We start from the raw sequence: 12070 nt of genomic DNA on the forward strand, positions 1-12070 counted from the left end.
CCTCTCTATATATGTCTGCCTCTTTTATGTTTATGCTCACTAGTTTGTTGTATTTTTAGATTCCATACAAAAACATACATCTTTCACTTTTTGATATATTTCAAAATGTTACAATCTCAGTGTATTAATATGGTCTTTTTTATTTTTTTTTTCTTTTTAGGGCTGCATGTGTAGCATAAAGAAGTTCCCAGGCTAGGAATTAAATTGGAGCTGTAGCCTCCAACCTACACCACAGCCATGCCAGATCTGTGACCTACAGCACAGCTCATGGCAATGCTGGATCCTTAAGCCACTGAGTGAGGCCAGGGATCGAACCCATGTCCTCACAGATACTAGTCAGGTTCATTACTGCTGAGCCACAACTGAACTCTAATATGGTCTTCTTTATGACTTTCCCTATTCTCACACTTCCCACATGGCCCCAAATTAAATATCTAAGATGTAATGATAGAAGTTTATCAACAAATAACTATTACTGAGTATCTACTATATGCTCTATGCCTCCGATACAAATAAGCCTAAAGGCCAGAACAGTCTGGACCCCATTTCCCACACTAAAGTGTTCTCTGTGACCTGTACTTCAGAGCAGAGAAGATGCTGAGCTATCTATTTGTAGCATCATTTGTTCTTTCACAACTGGTTGTAGGAAGTGCAGTCCTCAGCTTCAGACACTGGAACCCAATGCATCAAAGATAATGAGTCTGACATGTCATTGAATAAAACCCAGGAAAAATGCTCTGAGTTCCACACCAATGCCTCCCTTAAAGTCATGTCTTGGATTTTTATTATTTCATTGCCACAGATGTTTTAACAGATTATTGGACAGTGTGTTTCTAATAAATGTCTTTGTGCTTTTACTATTTTCTCAGGATTCACTCAAAAAAATACCTTCTTTAATGCTATCACATCCCCAGAATAAAATAGACTGCAAAGAGTAATAAGAACCACCTAATATTTTAACATATAACATTAAGTAGATAAAGACGTATAACATTAGCAGCAGTATACATTCTATTTTGATCCTCCTCTTAACCCTATTAGGTATACAAGGTGAGAGTGGTTAACATTATCATATTTTGTGGAGGAAAAAATGGAATCTCAGGAAGAACAATCCTCAGAGGTAGTAAATGGTAGATTTGGGTTCAAACATCAGGCCCCTGTTTCCAAATCCCCCATAGTTTTTCCTCTTCATTTAACATAAGAATAATGTAAATAGTGTTTGGGGCAACACATATTTCAACGTTACGTGAAATATACAGCTTTAACACATTAACTTAAAATATTAAATATATACTGAATCAATAGGCATTTTGCCTGTGTATGCGGAGGTATATATGTGCATACACACACACACACAGAGCAAAGTGAGAAAGAGAGACATCATTTGGCAAGTTCTTTCCACATGCCAAATTTTATGCTAAGGGCTTCGCAAGTGTTCTCATTTAATATTTAAGAGAACTCTTTTGAGAGGAGTAACAATGCCCTTAAAATACAAAGAAAACTGAGGCTCAAGGCAGTTAGGTAATGGGTCCAATGTCATAGTGGTATGATGTAGGCAAAATCCAGGACTGTCTGGCTATAATGTCTATGCTCTTGAGCATAACATAATGATTGGAGTAATTTAAAACAGAAACTAAAAGAAAATTGGGTTCGTATGAAATCAATGTATAGTTTCCCCAAAAAAGTCTGTTAAATTCAGTTTTTCAAAAATGCATGGTGTTTGGCCTTATACCATCACTCATTTATTTGGTTATTTATGTCAGGATTAAGCTCTAAGCTGGAAATGTTGTGATGAACGTGAATGGCAGGGTCCCTGATCTCAAGGATTTTGAAGTATAGTAGAGAATGCTAGCAATAAGAAAAGTAAAATAACTCATACACCTCAACAGTTAAAAAACCACCCAACTGAAAAATGGACGAAAGACCTGAATAGACATTTCTCCAAAGACATACAGATGGCCAATAGGCACATGAAAAAATGCTCAACACCACTAATTATTAGAGAAATGCAAATCATACCTACTATGAGGTACCACCTCACACTGGTCATCATTAATAAGACTACAAATAACAAATGCTAGAGAGGGTGTGGACGAAAGGGAACCCTCCTGCACTGTTGGTGGGAATGTAAATTTGTACAACCACATGGAAAAAAGTATGGGGTACCTCAGAAAACTAAATATAAAACTACCACGTGATCCAACAATCCCACTCCTAGGCTTATATCCAGACAAAACATCCCTTGAAAAAGGCACATGCACCCATATGTTCACTGCAGCACTATTCATAATAGCCAAGAAATGGAACCTACCTAAAGGTCCATTGACAGAGGAATGGCTTAACAAGATGCAGTACATATACACGATTGACTACTACTCAGCCATAAAAAATAACAAAATAATGCCATTTGCAGAAACAAGGATGCAACTAGAGATTCTCACACTAAGGGAAGTAAGTCAGAAAGAGAAAGATACCATATTGTATCACTTATATGTGGAATCTAAAGTATGGCACAGATGAACCTATCTACAGAACAGAAACAGACTCACAGACATGGACAGCAGACCTGTGGTTGCTAAGGGGGAGAGGAAGGCAGTGGGATGGACTGGGAGTTTGGGGTTAGACGCAAACTATTGCATTTGGAATGGATGGGCTATGAGGCCCTGTTATATGTTAGCACAGGGAACTGTGTCCAGTCCCTTGTGTTAGAGCATGATGGAGGATAGTTTGAGGAAAAAAGCCACACAGACACACAATATGGCTGGGTTCCTTTGCTGTGCAGCAGAAACTGACAGAACATTGTAAATCAACTATAATAAAATAATTTTTTAAAAAGAAATGCAAATCAAAACCACAGAAAAAGAAAAGTAAAATAAAAAAGTGGATTAGTCTCCAGATCTGTTCCATATATAGTGGAACAGATCTCAAGTGTTGGCAACTCTTTATTTATAGATGTTCTGATCACAGTTGTGGAGTCATCTTTGACTCATTCATTTTTTCTTTGCCCTACATTCAATTTGTCAACAAACCTTGCTAACTCTACCTTCGAAATAAATTCAGAATCCAAACATTTCTTCCTAATTCTACTGCTATTCCCCTGTCCAAGTCACAATAATCTTTCAACCTATTTACTCCAATGACCTTCATTAATTCCATCTTTACATCCTTACAGGCCATTCTCAACACCGTGGCATGATCTGTTAAATTCCATAATTCAAATTACTCCGTTCATCCGCTCAAAACTTTAGAGGCTCACAATTTCTCTCAGGGTAAAAGCTGAAGTGTCAACCTGATTAAAATACAAAGGATCTGAACAGATCTTTCTCCAAAGAAGATATAAATATGGCTAAAAAGCACATGAAAAGATGCTCATCAACATCAGCCACAGGAAAATGCAAATCATAACCACAGTGAGGTACCACTTCACATCCACTATGATGGGTAGGAAGAAACAGATACAGACAATAACTATCTGTGAGAATGTAGGAAATTGGAGACCTTATACATTGTTGATGGCAATGTAAAAGTGTGCACCTGCTTGGCCAAAGTCTAGCAGTTCCTCAAAAGTTTAAACACAGAAATGTCATATGACCCAGCAATTTCATAAGAGAAATTAAAACATGTGTCCACATAAAACCTTGAACATGAGTATTAATAGCAGCACTTTTCAGAGTTCCCATCATGGCTCAGTGATTTTGAACCTGACCAGTATCCATGAGGATGCATGTTCAATCCCTGGTCTCACTTCACTCAGTGGGTTAAGGATCCAGTGTTGCCGTGAGCTGTGGTACAGTCCACAGACATGGCTCAGATCTGGTGTTGCTGTGGTGCAGGCCAGCAGCTGTAGTTCTAATTTGACCCCTAGCCTGGAACTTCCATATGCCAGAGGTGCAGCCCTACAAATACAAAAAAAAAGAAAAAGAAAAAAAGAAAAGAAAAAGAAAAAGCCTGCACTTTTCATAATTGTCACAATGTGGAAACCACCCAAAGTTCCGTTAACTGATGAAAAGGTGAATAAAATGTTATATCCAAACAATGAAATATGATTCAGCCATAAAAAAAACAAACCACTAATCCATGCTGCCACATGAATAAACCTTAAAAACATTATGCTTGAGTTACAGTCATGGCTTAGCAGAAACAAATCTGACTAGCATCCATGAGGACGTAGGTTTGATTCCTGGCCTCTCTCAGTGGGTTAAGGATCCGGCATTGCCATGAGCTGTGGTATAGGTCACAGATGTGGCTTAGATCCCACATTGCTGTGGCTATGGTGTAGGCCAGCAGCTATAGCTCCAATTTGACCCCTAGACTGGGAACCTCCATATGCCAGGGGTGTGGCCCTAAAAAGACAAAACAAACAGCATTATGCTAAGTAAAAGAAGCCAGCCACAAAAACACACATACTATATGATGCTATTTACATGACATGTCCAGAATAGGGAAATCTATAGAAACAAGCCTGGGGAGATGTGTGGGGCAGGGAAAACAATTTCTAATGGTTATGGGGTTTCCTTCTGAGATGATGAAATGTTCTAAATTGACAGTGGGAATGATTGCACAACTCCGTGAACATACTAAAAACCACTGAATTGTACACTTGAAAAAGGTTAATTTTATGATAGGTGAGCTACACCTCAATAAAGTATCAGAATGTATCTGTGTTTATGCAAAGTTCTTAAAATGGTTCCCGAGGCCCCATATCAGCTGACTACCACCAAACCAATCTCTAATTTATCTCATATTCTCTTTCTTCTGTTCATTTAGCAGTAGCCACACAGATCTTGTTCTTCATTGGCCTCAGGACTTTGCACTGGCTCTTCTCAAACTGTAGAATGCCCTTCCTCCAACATATTGGCATGGTCACTCCTTCACTTTTTTCTAATCTTTGCTCAAATAGCAGCTTGTGAATGAGGCCTGAATTGAACATTCTATTTAAATTTCAATATGACTTAAGCACAACATATTCCCTTATCCTGATCTACTTTTTTCCCCCAGAGCATTACCTTTCTGCAGAAACGACCTTAGGTGCTCACCCAGACCTGGTTCTCCCTTCCTTTCAAGCATGCGGAAGAATTCATCTCCCCTCCCTGTCTCCATATATATTGAGCCATGTGATTAACTCTGGCCAGTGGATTATCAGCAGAATTGACAAGTGCCATTTCTATGCTAAGGTATTTAACTGCCAGAGCAAGATCTTCCAGTGATCTCTTCCACAGCTTTGGTAATAATGAAGCTGAATTCATTTTCAGATTGAGGTGCTAAAGATCAAAGCATTCCAAACTACAGAACCATTGCTGAGGAAAGTTTCCCTGGGGAGTTATCCAGACTGAAAGCATATTTTCCATGAGTAAGAAATTTGTTATGTTAGGGGCACTGAAATTGTGAACTTCCTTGTTACTGAAGCATAATTTAGTCTATCTCAACTAATACATCCTTAATATTTCTTACCTATTTTGCCTTTTATTGTCCACCCCTCCTGTAGGAATATAAGAGCATTAATACAATGTAAGTTGTATCTGTTTTGTCACTAATGTAATTCTAGCTCCTGAAACATTCCTTGGCACATAATAGGCATCAACAGAAATTTATTGAACAGAATAAATCAATGCATAATTATTAAAATTTCAAGTGCTATGAAAGAGAATTAATAAGAGCATTAGCAGAGTGACCTAGTCAGTGAGTTAGCAAAGTCTTCACTTTTAAAATGACTTTTAAGCTGAGTCCTGAAAAAATAAATATGAGTGAGTCACGTGGTGAGAATTTAAAGAGCCAGAGGCACTGTCCTGCAACCACAACTCTGATCAGTGCCAGGAAGGTGCTACACAGTGTTATGAAAACCTATGGTGTGAGGATTTCACCTCAACAGAGTATACAATGGTGTAACAAAAACCGTTAGCTAGAGGGAAGGAAAACAGAAATTAGAGGGAAAAAAGATGAAAGATTACATACAATAGGGTAAATTTTAGGTGCAGTGGTGTGTCTTAATGGTTATACGAAAATACAACAGCATGTACTGAAGTATTTCAGTGAAGGCATCACTGAAGAAAGGAGAAATGAGCTAGAATTTTAGCTGCAGATGAGAACAAGGAAGCAAAAGAATGCAGGTGGACACTGCAGGCCGAAGTCTGATGCTAGGCAGAGGGAAATCTCACGATCATAAGCGGAAGTGTCCGTGGCCTTGCTTCAAAACAGTAGGGGGCACAGCACAACTAGATTTGAAGCAGGGAGCATTTCTACCAGAAAATCGGGTAGAATCAGTCAGATAGGGTCGGTTCATGAGGAGCTTATAAAAGCCAAATCAGAACAGTGTGATGAAAAAGGACTTAGAAAGCTGACTTAAGACAGCAGTGGCGGAACCATTTACATAGGTCATGCCTAAGAAGTTATTAACAAGAGGAAAGTTGAATGATCTAAGTCATTCCCCTCTTCAGCCAACATTTATCAAGTAGCTTCTAAATAAATGCAAGGCTTTATAGGGGATTTTTAATGTAGAAAACACATTCTTTAATGTGGGGTATAATATTTATAAGTGTGACTTCACGTGTGCAGATCATTACTCATATCATGTAAATGTCAGAGACTAAAACTGTAATTTGGGTTCAGATTTACTGCCCAAAATAAACCAAAACCACTGGGCAATTTAATCTCTTCTATAGTTTCTCTACTTTAAGAGACCCTTACTTAGAATTCTTTACTTTGAATTAATAAGGACATAGTTAGGTTGCCTCCAGAGATTTGGACTTTTAGAGGTTGTCTATAGAAAAGATTTGTCTTGGGAGAGGTCATTTGACCTAGAGTTCTGCTGAAAAGTTTTATGGCTGAAGCTAATTAATTTCCTTAGTGTAATTTTATTGGCAGTGCTCCTTCCCTAATTTCTGTCTCTAATAGGCAAATACATTGGAAATTACTCCAATTCCGCAAAGACATAGGACAGTCCCTACATCTTTGTGGAAAGAAGAGCTACAAAAAGAAAGAAGAGAGTCTGTGAACATGAACATAATAAAAACAAGGAGTAAAATAATGGATTATCAATAATATGCACCCTGAATATCAAAAACCATGCTTAAATTATTTTAGATGATCATAAAATTTCTTATCCCCTTCCACTTAGAAGTAGGACAAATTCCATCATAAGGAATTGTCTTTCAAGTCTTCAGAATGCCAAAACGATGGATAGTCTCTATCAGCTGAACTGTCTGAGAGCTATGTTTTGAAAAATATGTAAAGTAACACTTGTAAATTATGAGACTATTTCAGAAAGAACTACATCCTTGTCTTTTTCTCCCCCCTAAGCTGACCTCTCAGATCATCATTAAATACTTAACCTGATGAAAGTCTTATTTTAAAGAATTTAATGCAGGTACTTGTCTCAAATACAAGATACACTGAATGGCAATAGAAACTACACACTCTTACGAGTATGAAAATTAATAGCCTCTCAAAGTTAACAATTCATAAAGTGCACTGAAAAGAACTGTACAGAATTTTCTTGAAAAGGAAGATTCAGAGACTTCTGGTTCTCCCAAGATGGAATAGCCCCATCGCTCCCATGTCCTCTCTTGCAACTCAAAAAACCTGGACATAATCCAGCAAGCACAGGAAGTGCTTTGGAAAATTAGAAGGAAACAGACATCCTACAGACTTGGGGTGGTGAGTCCTCTGGGTTTCTATGCTGCATGCCACATAGCCAGAGAGAAGGCTATGGTTTGGGTAGGACCACACAGGAAGTTAATCTATAAAGCACCCACCCCAGCTCAGCCGCCCCTCACAGAAGGAGGCAGAGATAGTCCAAACCCCCCCCCCATTGGATGGTCTTGACATGGCCAAGGGGAAAGCTAGTCCTTCATCCCCCAACCAGTGAACCCAGGGGGTATTCTGATGCCCCTGCCAGGGTAATGTTGATGGGGCTGAGTAGGACACTGATCTTCCAGTCCCTGCCTGATGCGGACAGGTGGTCCTCTCATATTTCCCACTAGAGCCAAACCTCCACTGGCAGAACTGGCAGCACCACTTCAATGAATCTTCAGAAAATGATGCTAAGAAGGCCCATCCCAAAGGGTTACTGGCCTTGTGTGTTCATTTATCTAACATTCTTCAAATATAAAATTATAGAAATGGAGACAAGATCAGCCAGAGGACAGGGACTGCGAAGGGAGCCTAGGAGAGTAAGAGATGGCTATGGCTATAAAAATAAAAATAAAAAAATTTAAATGGCAACATGAAGGATCCTTATGACAGAAATGTTCTCTGGCTTGACTGTATCAATGGGCAAGTCTTGGTTGTGATACTGTATTATATTTTGGTAAGAAGTTACCACTGAAGGAAATTGGGTAAAAGGCACTTTGTATTATTTCTTACAACTACAATATGAATCTGCAATTATCTCAAAATATAAAGTTTAACTAAAAGTGATTTAATCAAAAGACTTGAAATGCATCTTTTTAAAGTAATCTCTCCTATCATCAACAGAATAAATATTGTGATTGTGCCAGAGGCCAGCTTCAGCGGCCAGGGAGTGTACACTTTCCAAAGGAGAGGGACGCATGATGGCTTTTGCAATGGAGACAGCCTCTTTGCCCCTTCTTTCAGGGCACTGGACTGATCAAATTTCATTGGCATAAGTGGTTGATTATATAGATGGTTTCTAACTACAGATTACATCATAGTGTTAAAAGTACATTGGTTAACTTTTACATGGTACAGCAGCTATACATCACGTCCTAAGATCTTTGTTTAAACTAAATTTAGTGAGTATAATTTAAGGGCAATTAGGTACAATACATCATGTGGAAAGGAGGACTCAGTGCAAATCATCCCTTGGCCAGTCAATCTCCACAAGTTGAAGAGGTCACAGACATAACAAATCTTGTTTTTAGACTAGTGCTTATCTTTAAAGCATTATGGCAGGGAGGCAGTGTAAGAAAATATAAGCCAACTTAACTAGCTATCACTTAAAAGCTTCTATAAGATAGGCGTCTTTTGATCAAGCTAGGTGTCTTTTGATCAAGAATAACATATGTCTAACTGCTATGAACCTCATTAAAATCCTAACTCTAAAGTTTACTGTATAACTAGTTAGTAGATAAACACTATTTTAATTAAGTTGGATTTAAATAGGGGAAAGTCCTTTATGATGAAATTCTTATTATATTATTGTTGTAATTGTGTTAAATCACAAATCATCACAGGAAAATAAGAATAAGAAGTAAATAATCAGGAAAGACTGAGGAAAATTGAACAACAAATAAAACAACAGGAAAGACTAGATCACCCAAGAAACAATCCATGTTCTCCGGTGCAAACACAGAAATTGTTTTCCCAGGAAAGCTCCAATTCTTCCCCATCAACATCAAAATGAGAGCTGTATAACCTGAGGCCTGCCCTCGGCTTGTACCATGCAGGCAGGCTTTTATCCTGACCAGAAGCCCACCTTCGGCTTGTACCTTTCAGGTGAGCTCCCTTCCTTGGTTAGGAACCTGCTTTCAGGTTTTTCTGCCATCAGGCAAGGTCCCTTTTTTGAGTCCCTGCATCTTCTCGGCTCCTCGCATGATTGTTTTTTGCATTCCACTACAAAATTGTACGTTTACTTTCAAACCAGGTCAGGGCAGTTATGGCAATTTCCTAGAGGTTAGACCGAATTATCCTTCTTCACCTAATACATAACTTGGATATTAAAATTCTTTCGTATTGGGAGCTCCCATTGTGTCACAGCAGAAACGAATCTGACTAGTATCCATGAGGATGTGGTTTCAATCCTTGGCCTCACTCAGTAAGGTGGGGATCTGGCATTGCCGTAAGCTGTGGTGTAGGTCACAGACACAGCTAGGACCTGGCCTTGCTGTGGCTGTGGTGTAGGCTGGCAGCTGTAGCTCCCACTCGACCCCTAGCCTGGGAACTTCACATGCCATGGGTGCAGCCCTGAAAAGCAAAACTAAAAACAAAAAAATTAAATTCTACCATATTATTCATTCACTCAATCATTCAACAAGCATCTGTGCTGTAAGTTATGGGAATAAAGTGATGAAGGAAACAGACTGAATGTCTGCTCTCTAGACCTCATCCTTTGTGAGAGAAAAGTACTCTGTCCTTCACTCACACTTAGTCAACTAAGTCCTTTTGCTTCTGCAATCAGAGTAACTATTTGTCTCAGGCCTTCGTCCCTTAGAAATCAATCGTCCTGAACAATGCTTGTGTTCCCTGCACACTACTTTGTAGACTGAAGTACTTCTTTCCTTGTATTATTCATCTTTAGCAGACCTAGAAATCTTTCCCCAAAAGGGCATCAGGCAGGCAACTAAAAGAATGTGACACTCTGAGACGTAATAGGCATTTTACTGGAAAACCTCCCCAAGCTGAAAATGTTTAGAATAGGATCAGTTCTCGGACTGCTTGTTAACATCTCTGCCAATGCATGGGACATGATTTGATGGAGAAAAACCAAATGTAAATCTGAGTCTGTTCTTACTAAGATCAATGGTTTCAGATTTTCTCGTGACCCATCTAAAGCATCATTTTTGTGTCATCAGGATTAAGTTTGCATCAAAACACGAAGGCCTTTTGAAGGAAAACTTTATTGTTTCTGAAATAAATGGATTTGTCTTTAAAAGAATCCCTTACCTGACTGAGTTTATTCATTTTACAAAGATTCATCAAACACCTACCACAAGCACTATGAAGAGGGCAAAGATAATTCTATCATGATCTCTTTCAATGAGTTCATAGTCTTAACAAAGTTAATTTGGAACAGAGTATACATGCATAAAACATCTTTCCACATAGAACTTAAAGAGATGGCACATAAGAAGCCAAATGGAATTGTCCTTCTATACAAAGCCTGATAACATCCCCTAAATGGAATCCATTCAGTCCTGTGATTTTTTTTGTTTGTCTGTCTGTTTTTTGCCTTTTGTCTTTTTAGGGCCGTACCCACAGCATATGGAGGTTCCCAGGCTAGGGGTCCAATCAGAGCTGTAGCCACCAGCCTATGCCACAGTCATAGCAACATCAGATCCGAGCCAGGTCTGTGACCTACATCACAGCTCACAGCAACACTGGATCCTTAACCCACTGAAAGATGCCAGGGATCCAACCCACAATCTCATGGTTCCTAGTCGGATTCATTTCTGCTGTGCCACAACAGGAGCTCCCCAGTCCTGTGATATTAAACCAGAGGGAAAGATGAAAAACTCTAAGAATATAAAAGTCAGAGAAATCACAATTATTCAGACACAGTGAACTTTCCACATAGTTTAAAACAGAAGTTTCTATCTGGAATATTATTTACAAATAGCTTGCCATTTTATGCATGTCCTAGATAAGAACAATATGAGTTCATGCACCATTACCATTCAAATACCAACTGGAGACTTTACAGATATTATCACTTTGTATAGATAAAGCATAAACAAGAGAAACATTTTAACTTTTTCTATTTCCACACTGTAGTCATAAAAAAGAGTGTTTATCCAGCTAAAACCTTTCATGTAAGACACAAGAGCACATAACCAAATATCCAAAGCCAAAGGCAGGGTCTATCTCTACCTTATAATTGGTAAAAAGGTAACAAGCAAAACAGTGATCCTAACCTCAGCTTAGCTTCTTGGCTATCCACTAACCAACCTTAATACTAAGTAGGTGGTCTTCACCTTTGCCCTCTTGCCATGTGGCTCCTTTACAGTGTCCCAAACCCACCCCAGGTTCCATGTTGGCTCTAATCCATCATTCATTTGGAATTAATCACTCACAAAACTAATGTTGCAGACTGATCCATGGGACTCATAAATGCCCTAAAGCTAGAATTGAAGAGAAAATTTAACTTGGTCTTTTGAATTCCCACTAAATTCAGATCATTTAGAAATGCCCGGAAGTAAAGAAATATATATATATGAAACCAAATAAAATTTGCATTGAAAATCATAAACATATAACATCATGACATGTAAATATATTATAGTTATCCACATTTTCACAATATACCCACGCATGCATTTTCACACATCTTTTTTGGCAATAAAAACGCTTCTTTGAAAGTACTTTAAGAATCACTAAACAAAAAGATAAACAAAAA

At 38.5% G+C, this 12070-nt stretch overlaps 1 long non-coding RNA gene across 1 annotated transcript in view; it reads right to left on the minus strand.

The window, feature by feature from the left end:
- LOC106508959 (uncharacterized) overlaps window positions 1–12070 on the minus strand; it is a 98191-nt gene that overhangs the window by 34364 nt on the left and 51757 nt on the right. The gene's annotated exons all lie outside the window — the stretch shown is intronic.

This window comes from Sus scrofa, chromosome 1 (genome assembly GCF_054392235.1).
Source record: "Sus scrofa isolate SSC_HxYL_T2T_F1_AM1 chromosome 1, Sscrofa_HxYL_maternal_Yorkshire_Landrace_v2.0, whole genome shotgun sequence".
Lineage (NCBI taxonomy): Eukaryota > Metazoa > Chordata > Mammalia > Artiodactyla > Suidae > Sus > Sus scrofa.